Source organism: Fundulus heteroclitus, chromosome 10, assembly GCF_011125445.2.
Source record: "Fundulus heteroclitus isolate FHET01 chromosome 10, MU-UCD_Fhet_4.1, whole genome shotgun sequence".
In the NCBI taxonomy this organism is placed as follows: Eukaryota; Metazoa; Chordata; class Actinopteri; order Cyprinodontiformes; family Fundulidae; genus Fundulus; species Fundulus heteroclitus.
This window is the reverse complement of record NC_046370.1, coordinates 7,997,775-8,009,038: the sequence shown is the minus strand read 5'-3', so window position 1 is coordinate 8,009,038 and position 11,264 is coordinate 7,997,775.

Genomic DNA, 11,264 nt, shown 5'->3' with positions numbered 1-11,264 from the left:
GAGTTTCAATATTAGCAAGCACAGTTTTTTGGTTTCCATATTTACTCTGACAATTGTATTACAGTAATTCATTTGCACAGCTTACAGCTTCTGCTCTTAGCTTCTGCTCTCAATGTCTTGTGAAGGCACAGTCAGACACTTAAGGTCAATAGTTTTACATAAGTATTATGCAAATTGTCCAAAGCTGAAGATTAGACAATCACATTTCCCATGCCTTTGGGTTTATTGTATAACTGCCTGAATAATATTTGCAATAAATGAGGTGTAGCATGATTGTTAGATTCCATAGGCACCAAACAGCTACATTAAATAAGGTTATTATAATGAAAGTGTTTTGGTTTTAAAGTGACATTTCACAACACCCATACAGATTTTAGAAAGCATTTATAGCACGTTATTTTCCCCTCTGCAGAAATGCGAGATGAATGCAGCTTTCTTTGTGGCTTTCCCTGCGGTTGGTTGGCTTCACTCAGCAGAGTAAGGTTTGTGTTTCATTCCAGTCGTGTTTCCTACTCCTCCCCCCACCACCCCACCTCCTGAGCTCCTGTCTCCTGCAGCAATCTGTCTGAAAAATGCATACATAACATCCTGTGAAAATAGCTTTCTGCGGGGACTTCACTAAAAAGCGGCGCTGCATCAAATGTTTCTGTCATTCTCCACCAGGTCGAGTTGACGGCAAAACATTTGCATGCGGCACCATCAGAGAGAGAGAGCGAGAGAAAAAGAGTGGGGACCACAGTTGAGTGAAAGTGTATCTGTGCATGGAGAGTATTCATGCGTGATAATCTGCATCAGTCCCTTATCCTTGTTGCACAAAAAGGGACACCTTTTTCTTTGTTGGTTTGATTGGGATTTGCTTTTATTAGTTTTCATGCGAAGAGGTTTTTACCTAATAAATAGTGTTTGTGATAACAGTTGATGTAACACAAGTGTGTTAACCATTTTTAAAGCCTTTCGACTGATACTACGGCTGTTAGTAGGAACAATCCCCTGGATTTAACTCGAATCACATAAGATTACATTATCTCGCGAGGGGAATCAATATACCCGCACAACTAAAGAGGAGGAAAATATGTCTTGTAATTTGAATGAATTGATCTTTAAGTATTTACAGTTTGCTTTTTTTTGCTAATCATACCACTGATTCTATCAAGTGTGCACATATTTGGATTGATTAGTCAAAGGCTTTAAAAATATGTCCTTTTATTAAATCATTATCCCTTCTACCCACAAGTGGAGCAAACAACAACCCAATTCCCAAATCTATCTGCCATTCGACAAAAAAAACAACAACAATTAAGACAGAGAGAAGGGTAATTTCATCGCAAACTCGTCTCCCCGTCAGAGCAGGACTGTCAAACATTCGATTCTCTGGCTGCGACGATTACCCAGCCCTCAGCTATGAGATAGATGACTATGAATCAATTGTGTTCAAGGAGAATCACACTGGGGCCTTGGATTAGTTAAAGACAAGAGGGAGTGTGCCATGGTTAAACAGACCATGAGGTAGTTTCATCTACTACATGCAGCATCTTAAATATTCATGTGTACTTAAGGGAGGAATGAAACCAGTCACAGTGCGAATGGAAACACCCCCCTTTGCCTGGGAATGGTTAAGTAAGCAGTTGCTTTGACTGGATGGCAAAGAAACTGTTTCGCTTCATGTCACCCAATCAGAATTTAATAGGAGCCCAAGACAATACTAATCATGCCAGGCTGCTCCTCATTACGTAAAGGCTGTAAGAAATTTGTGTCTGCATCATGTTAAAGACCAAAGACACAACATCATGTCTACGTCTACGTGAGTGAATGCATCTGCAGTTGTGTGGCAGGGGGAATGACAGTACCCAATAAATCAAGTGTGCTCCAAAGGTACTTTTTGATGAGTGTTTACTTCAACAATGAAAGTATCCCTAGCTCAGTGTTTCTATGTTAATGTGTTTCTCTTGCCTTCTCAGGGACTGTCTGTTTAGACACCCATGCAAATTGCACAGTTCTGCAACTAAATGTATTGCACTGAATTGTAGACTGCTATCTGAACTTATGACTAAAAATTAATCCATTAACTGCTAAGGACTATTTGCATGCTCAGAGATATTTTACATAGAAAGACCTAAAAATGGTTTTGTGTAGATCTAAAAGTTATCTTTCTAGACTGAATATGGTATGACGTCACAAACCATCTCTCTGAGCTGTTCTCCAGTCTCTTGTTTACAAGCCGGGCCGACAGCGCGTGCATGTACGTCCATGTGAATAGCTGCCACTGAGGGCTTAGCCCCTCCCTGACAATAAAATGTCGTCGCCAGAGCAGTGTAGGAGCAAAAGGGTGGAGAGAGCATCCAGTGGATAGAAACGTTCTGTTGCTAACTCTATTATAAAGTTATGAGTTACTTCTTCACTAGACCCGTTTCTCCAAAAAGGTGATGCTGTTTTGCTGCTTATTTATCCTTTGCAGATATGAGCATATGAGGCGACAGGTGAGAAGGGGAGGGGGAGGGGGGGGGGGGGTTGCAGCTGGAGTGGTGGTAGAGGCATGGCTTGTTTTCATCTACAGACAGTACTCATCAGCCCACCTATGGGTGACATTTCAGTTATTGTTATAACCTGTTGGTGAGCGTGCCTTCGTGCCCCTTTCCTGTTGAACAATCTCCCTCAGGACATCAAGTAAGCAGATTCTGTTGGCTTTTTTAAAGTTAAGCTAAAGACCAACTTGTTTACTCAGTCCTACTCATAAATTATAGTTATTTTATCTGTTTTTTATGTGTACTGTTTTCATTTGTCTTTTATCTCCTTGTAATTATTTAGCACTTTGAAAGTAATGTATTATTATTATTATTATTATTATTATTATTATTATTATTATTATTATTATTATTATTATTATTATTATTATCATCATCATCATCATCATCATCATCATCATCATCATCATTATCATTATTATTATTATAGCTCCTCGGGAAGTGTTGTTGGACAGTGTAATCAATTGTTAAAAAAATCCTACCAGGACAGCGTTATTGACAGAGCAATTTCTGGGGTTAACAGCTGTTTGCGTACTGTTTTTTTTTATGAAAGTATTCCTGGCTCTGTGCTTAGCATTGTGTCTTTTGTGACTTAAGCTACTGACAGTGCTATCTCAGCCATTACCTCTCTGCACTCTTTCCTATAGAAGGCACTCCTAAATCAGGTATTCTGTGTTTAGCGCCGTTTCTTCTGGATGGAGTCATTGGTGGAGCTCTTGCTGCCAACAACAGTTTGTACCAACGCTGCTGACATTGGGCGTCTCAGGCTCATTATTAGCAGTATTAACTCACATACAACATTGCAAAACATCTTGCTACAATTTTGGCGCCATTGGTTGAAAACACCACATACAAAACTTCACAGACTTAATTTCTAAAGTCCGAAACCTGAGACTGGCACCAGGGGAAACCATTGTTTTATTTGACGTCACCTCTCTTTTCACTAGTATTCCGACATCAGGGGCAATGAATGCTGTCAGGACTCACTTGGAACATACTGAATCACTAAAAGACAGAACCAATTTAACACCAAACAGATTTGTGACTTGTTGGACCTCTGTCTCTTAACCACATATTTCAAGTACAGACAACTTTTATGGACAGAAATATAGGTGTGCCATGGGCTCCCCAGTGTCATCCATTGTGGCCAATTTGTACATGGAGGAGGTGGAGAGCAGAGCACTTAGTGCTTACAAGAGAAAACCACCAACTCACTGGTTTAGATACGTGGGACACTTGGGTCAAAATCCAAACCAAAGAAGTTGAGGCATTCACCAACCACATCAACTCAGTGGACAACAACATAGGGTTTACCAGAGAGACTGCGAAGAACATGTTGCCTTTTCCGGACTGTGCGGTACACATTGAGGAAGACGGGAAACTGAGGTCTACCGGAAGCCCACATACACAGATAAATATCTGCATTTTGATTCACACCACCGACTGGAACAAAAACTCTTGTCAGAACTCTGAATTACCGGGCTGACATTCCCTCTGCCACAGAGGAGAAGCAAAAAGAACACAAGCACATCAGGAAATTACTGCAAGCTTGTGGTTACCTGAAATGGGTGTTTGTCCAATTGGCCAACAAAGCTTGCTGAAAAAAAAACAAAAAAAAAACGCGTCAAACACAGAGGAGAAAACAGAGACACGCAAAAGCATTGTCATTCCATTTGTGTCAGGAGTTTCTGGGACACGCAGGAGAATTTTCTCCGAACAAAACATACTAGTAAATTTCAAACCTCATAACACTCAGACAAAAACTGGTTCATCCCAAAGACAGAACACCCAAACCACAGCTGAGCGCCGTTGTGTCTACGGTCCAATGCAGCAAGGATTGCTCAGACTCCTACATTGGAGAAAACAAACAACCACAGAAACACATGGTACAACACAGGAGGGCCAGCAGCTTGGGGCAAGATTCAGCAGTCCACTTGCACCTCAAGAGCAAACGGCACAATTTGATGACAATCATGTCCAGATTTTGGGGACGGGGGTTGGGATTGCACTGCCAACTCCCCTGTATTTACAGCTCGGTCCTACAACACATGCTAAAGAGATTACATCAGCAATCTCGTCATGATCCAGGTGACCAAGTACTCCACTCACACCAAGCAATAGCTTCTGATGGCCCAGGACGGTAACGGGTGGGTCATTGATTTGCATTTGACTTAGAATGAGCATAGGGGAAAGAACCTTCATGTCCTTTAAAACCATTAGTGCACCAACTGCCAGTTGCTCAAGAGCAAGCCACTAGAATTGACAAAGACTCCTGGACATATGTGAAACATTTCCAGAAAGAACTGAGCGAAAGTTTGGTTGCCTCCGATTTAAGCCTCTTTACTGTTTGCTTATAAGGCTCTCCATCCACAGATTCTCCAGCTCTTCAGCTGAGCTTCCACCCTCCTCAGCCCCATCTCCTCCTTTGCGCTCGCAGGCTCCACCTGACTCCTTCTCTCCTCTGGCCTCCACCACCAATGTCCAAACCCCGTCTTGGAAGACTTCACTAATCCTAATCCCAAAATGAACATCCAAGGTCATAGACTCTCGCAGCTTTCACATCTTCTGTCGGGGTCCAAGCAGCAAAGAACTTTTCTGATTTATGTGAATAAATCTCTCTAATTGCCTCTTTTGTCTGTGAGAGTTTCTCCAAGTCGAAATAATGTGACACCATGTCTAAGACAGAGAAAGAGAACAGTCTATGTTACTCAGCTCTGCAGTTAAACAGGATTTCACTGTTTTTCAAGACGACAATTTAAAAGCTAAGGCAAAATAATTCCAGAGATAACATGTTAAACAATCTTTAGCAGGTTATATTTGCGTTTTAAATGATGATGATCATGAGTTGGCATCATTTATTAGAAACATCAGTCTTTGTGTATATTTACTTTAAAGCGGTGTCTAAAATAGGTGCAACATTTCAGAATCTAGGCTAATCCTTAAGCGATAAACATAGTATCTTCCAAGGTATAAGAGCAATACTGCAGTACACTCCGGCTTTTCGTTATCCGTTGAAACCTTTCCCCAATAACCACCGTGAAGAGAGTTAATGTCAGTGCTAGAGCTTAGGTACACCAATCGAAAACCAATCAAGGTCCGTCTAAAGTTCAGTTTTCTGATTCCAAAAGCCAGACAGAAGTATAGTCAACTCTAAGTGAGCTGATTACCTTCTTACCTGAATGGACTTTAGGTTCTGTGCCAAAGTTAGTAGCTTTGATTAGGAGCGCAAACAAGGAATTTGACTTTGGCTTTAAGTGCTCACCGCATACAGTCATTAAGTATAATTATACCACCTTTAGAGTAAATAAAAATAATAATTGAACTTTATTGATCTCACAATGGAGAAATTCACTTCTGCATCTTAACCCATCCCCTTGGGGAGCAGTGGTTTTGCTCAGGGACCCACAATGGCAGCTTGCGGGAGTTGAACTCAGAACCTCTGGGACCGAAGCTCTGTGCTCTAACTACTCGGCCATATTTTATATGGACAGTTTCGATTGTGCAAATATGGTAATTTTGTTTCACTGCAGTGTAGCTGACTACACAGGCTGTAAGGTGTCCGTTGTGTTCTTTCAACTAACCATTAACTCGTCTGCCTGACAACCCTGGCTCACCAGACTGCATTGAGTTCGACTGCAGGACAATTCAGCACGATGTTCAAAAATAGTACCAACAGGTAGGGTCTTTTGAAACGTTGACACAATTCGAATCACAAAACGCAAGGAATAATGATGCATCCCTCTTGCCTCGGAGGTCAGAACTAACGAGTCGCAGATTACGTCAACTCCGCCTATTTCTGTTCCAGTTTCCCCGTTAGACAGTAGTAAAACACATGGACGCTTGCAATGTTGTTAAAACAATAACAATGCCATTTACGCTGTTGTACGCAGTATTTTGTGAAAAATAAACAGAGCTGAAACATCCCGTCTGATGAATACTGAAAGGTAGCACTTGTACGACTGACTAAATGTTACATAAATAATAGGGAGCTGCTACAAACAATCAAAGTATGAGGTTTTACTCAATGCTGCTGCAAGTAGCAGCCATCATGAATGCCGATGTCGAGTACCAACCTGCTGCACCGACTCGTAATTCCGACTTTAGGGTTCGTTCCAGTTACATTTTCCGACCCAGAGGTCAAGAATGCCGACTACCCAGGACAAATGGAACGCACTAAAGAAAGAACAGACTTCAATATATGTCTGTGAGGACATCTCTAGTAGCCTCATTTGCCTCTAAGAGGACCACTTTTGGTGAATCAATGATTTTCCCAATCAAATAAATGTCTTAATGTAAAGCCCCATGATTGTCGTTTTCAGTCGAATCCCTCAAAAATGGGGGAACAGTTAAGATAGTTCTGAAGAGATATGCAGTGGAGTATCTTCTGCTCTTACCTGCTATTGACAGCTGTTTTAATGAAATTAACAGGTGAAAACAGTCCTCTGGGAGATGTACAAAGCTTGGAATGTTGTTGTGAGTCATAACTTATGAGCTAAGCCTGCATTACAATTTCCCACGACTTTTTCCCTGACCTGTCTGCTGTATTCCCTTGGTCTTCATTGCGCTGTTTGTTCTCTGATGTCCTCTAACAAACCTCTGAGGCCTTCACAGCACAGCTGAGATTAAATTACACACAGGTGGATTCTATTTACTAATTAGGTGAGTTCTACAGGCAATTGGTTTCACGACATTTCCTTAGGGTTATTAGAGCAAAGGTGGCTAAACTCAAATGCGTTCCACACTTTTCAGTGTTTCATTGGCAAACCTTAATGTATTATGTTCCTGACGCATCACAACTATTTGCTACGTCAAGTTACTTTTGCTTGGCGCAATAAACATTCGCCAGTCCTCACATCTCTGTTTCCTGCCTAAATGAACGCAGTAATGGCTCAGGTACGTTAAGCGGCTGACCGGTGAATAGCTTCACTTTTTGACTCTGAAACCTACCGCCGAACTGAACAAAACAAAAACACAATGTGAGCAGATAACGATTTGCGGAACACGTTGTATATTTCAGCTGTCACAGTGTTTTGCTGTTTAGCTGCAGTGCATTACAGGAGTGCTTCTGGAAACAAGTGAAGGAACATGTTTCATTTTCAGTGGGTTTCTGCTCGTTCCCTGGAGATACCAAAACCCAACCCTGCCATCTGCCGTCTTGGTCCAGGTGAGCAAATACCTTTAAGGCCGGATAATTCAAAGCTCCTTAATGTGAAAACAAGCTGAAAAGAGATTTTTTAACATCTCTTTGTGACTGCTTGATTAGGAGTAAGAAAGAAAAAGAAACACTCGCAGCAACAACAAGTGCTCTTAAGAAATCTCTGTAAAACAGGCTTGATGAAGGAGAAGGGAAGAGTGAGAGAGCAGGAGGGGGGAAAAAAACAGAATGTAGGAGAGATGGAGAAGTATGGGGAGGGTCGTTGGAGGAGGTTTCAATGCTTCTGAGAGGTGCCTCATTTTCCAGCGCCATCTGTTCCTGTTTTCTGCGAGCTGGAAGCCTCGTTTGTGTCACACACCTCCCACATGCTCACAGGAGCCAGACTTCCACTGCAAGGACTCAGTCACCTGTTTCAAACAACTGCACCATGTGACCCGTTGCATTTATTAACTTCTAATCACACCGTGCTTGATGATGTCGTTAACCTACACTTCTTAAGGAGTTCGTTCCTGCAGGTTGCTTCCAAAGGTTCTAGCTCTGAGCAACCGCTGACTAGGGTGCTGGAGGTGGATGGAGATGAAAAAGTTGAAGGAATAACAGACCTGTCCTACAGGCTGGAGTCTACCCTGATTCCCCTCAATAAGACCAGAAGGAGAGGAGGAAGACAGAACAGGGCCTTGCTCTTCCATTTCAATCAGCTGCCTCTATTTCATATATGTGTGTGTGTGGGGAGGGGGGGGGGGGGGGTGTACTGTCATGAATCCTAATCGTTCCCATTTCACCCACAACCATGTTGTAGGGTGCTTCTATGCAAATTGGTCCAGCGCAGGTATGCAGGTTTTTTTTTTTTTTTTTTTTTTTGCACGGCCCGCTGTATAAGTGAAATGGTAGCTCAGACAAAAGCCTTGGCAAGGGGGAGAATCAGGTATTATAATTCATTTGGATAAATTATTCATTAAGCGGAGGGAGAAACAGCCCTGTTTCTCATATGTGGATAATGTTTTGGCATGTATGTATTCCACCACATCGACAGCCACTGGCCTCAAGTTAAGATATATGGCTTTAATAATAGTGACGAAGATGCAAAATAATGAGATGTCTGGAAGCGGAGCTCGCGGATGTCCAAGTGAGAAATAATCATCTCCTTCAGTCTGTGGACTAGTGTCTGTTACGCTGAATTCTGATATGATTTCAAACCTTTATGAAAATCCACAACATGTGTTTCTGTCTCATTCTTTACCGCTCCAGCAGCTTGATCTGCGCCTGAGATGCAGCGCCGCACAGCGCGTTGCAAGAGTGTTCATGCCGATCAAACTTTTTTTTCCAACATTTGATCATATTTCAACCATGAACTTCAGTGTGTTTTGTCAAAATTGTACGTGATAGACCAACACAAAGAAGTGCATAATTCTGAAGCCAAAAGAAAACGATACATGGTTTTCAAAAAAAAGAAAAGAAAAACATACATACAAAGAAATAAACAATCTGAAAATGTACCTACCCTGAAATAAAATCCAGTGTAACTAATTTCCTTCAGAAGTCACTTGAGGAGTAAATCCAGTCCTGCTGTGAGTATTTCGACCACAGTATTAGTAAAGATGTTGGCCGACACTATGAAACATTATGAAGACCAGACAGTTCAAAGATAAAAGGGAAAGGTTACGGCCCATGTTACCTCTGGAGGAGCTGCAGAGACCCACAACTCAGCTGGGAGGATCTGTCAGGAGCACAACTCATAGCGGTGAACAACAAAAATCTGGCTTTTATGGAAGAGCTGCAAGAAGAGAGCCGTTGTTGAAAGAAACTCGCATTAAGTCCTCTTTGTAGTTTGTCACACAGCGAACACTTGGAAATAAGCGCTCTGGTCAGATGAGATTACACCCTACCCACTTTGGTTGCGGTGGTGGCAGCATGTTTTTTTTTCTCTGGCACAGACAGGGAAACTGCTCAGAGTTGAAAGGGAGATAGATGAATGGACCAATCTGAGTGAGCATGGACAACTCTGCAACATCTGCAACATATACACCACCCACTTCAGATTTAATTTTTAAAATAATATGCCCATATAGAGAATCATGGTCCCACCACCGAGTCACAATGGCGCTCTACTTTTTGTTCTAAGATCCCGATAAAAAACACACTGAAGTTTCTTTTAGCGCAATGACAGCATGGAAAAAACTCAGAAGCTGTTGATACTTCTTGTAAGGCACCATTAAAACATGCAACTCAAACAAATCTGACAGCAGACAACTGCGTCTACATTCTGCGGATCAATACGACTTGCGAAGAGAATACAATAGAGCTCATCTCCATCCCAGCCGTCAGTGCATACGGTCATACTCACGCAGGAGAATAATAGGCTCTTATTACCAACCCGTCCATCACAAATCACTATATCTATACTGTGATCCCGGTGGGCTCCCTTGGGAAGCGCCCCTCATTTCATCTTTTTTTGATCCCCCCCTCTCCTCTTTTCTTTTGTTTCAGTAATTCAAACCCCTTAAAACCCAAATATGAGGAGACACAGAGCCCCGCTGTTTTGACAAGTGAAACGACTACAGGCAACAATGTATGTCTCAGTCAGTCTGTAAGCAGCACACGTCGCCAGCCACCGCCTTGCTGTGACTTAAACAGATATGCGTTTGTGTCTGTAAGGATGTGCTGTCCCCACCAGCACCCTGCTCCGTTTTTTTTTTCTTTTTTTTTTCCCCACATTTTTTTTTCTCCCGCAGCCACCTCGACCCTTTGGCAGCATCCTTTTTTGAGGTGAAATTGAAATGGATTGTGTAGCTCAATATTTTATTGACATCAACTTCAAAGAATGTTGCTGCAGTGACACCGGGGATAATTATTTCACCACAGATTTCTTCCTCTCTGTATTGCATCTCTCTCTCTCTCTCTCTCTCTCTCTCTCTCTGACTCTCTCTGCTTTCCTCTCTCTTTCTCCCTCTGCTTTCCTCCGAGCCCTTCCATTCCTGTAGAGAATTAGTTCTGCATAAATTACCCAGTGGAATATTGAATCAGTCTTCAGCCACCAAAGGCGAGTCTGTGTGGCTGATTACTGAACAGCACACACAACACGCATGCTGACACGCACTCAGAAACTAGATGGAGGGAGGGGTGTGGTGGTGGTGGGGGGGCTCTAAGTGCAGAGCTGACATTGTTGCAGAAAGCATATTAAAAGTAAACGGGAACAGGTGGGGTTCCCCCTGTCTGGATGAAGAGAACGAAAGCTGTATTAGCCACCTTAGCCACATGCTGTCTGCTTATTACTTAGTCATTAGCAGGGGGATGGTTTTAAAGAAGGGAGAGATCAATCAATTTGCATGGGTCAATGTTTTGCAGCCACTATTATGAACCTTGGGTGGCTTTGTAAATTAAGAAGAGTAATTGCTCATGTTAATTACGCAAAGATGCTGGTCACATCGATCCACCAATACGGTCCGCACAATGCAGATGGCATTAGACTAGCTGGTGCTAGGAACGATGCTCGGAGTGCTCTAAGCTTTTATTTACTTGTTCTGCCTTGTATTTAACCACTGAGTTATGCAATGGCCGGAATAATGAGACAAAAAATAAACTCTCCC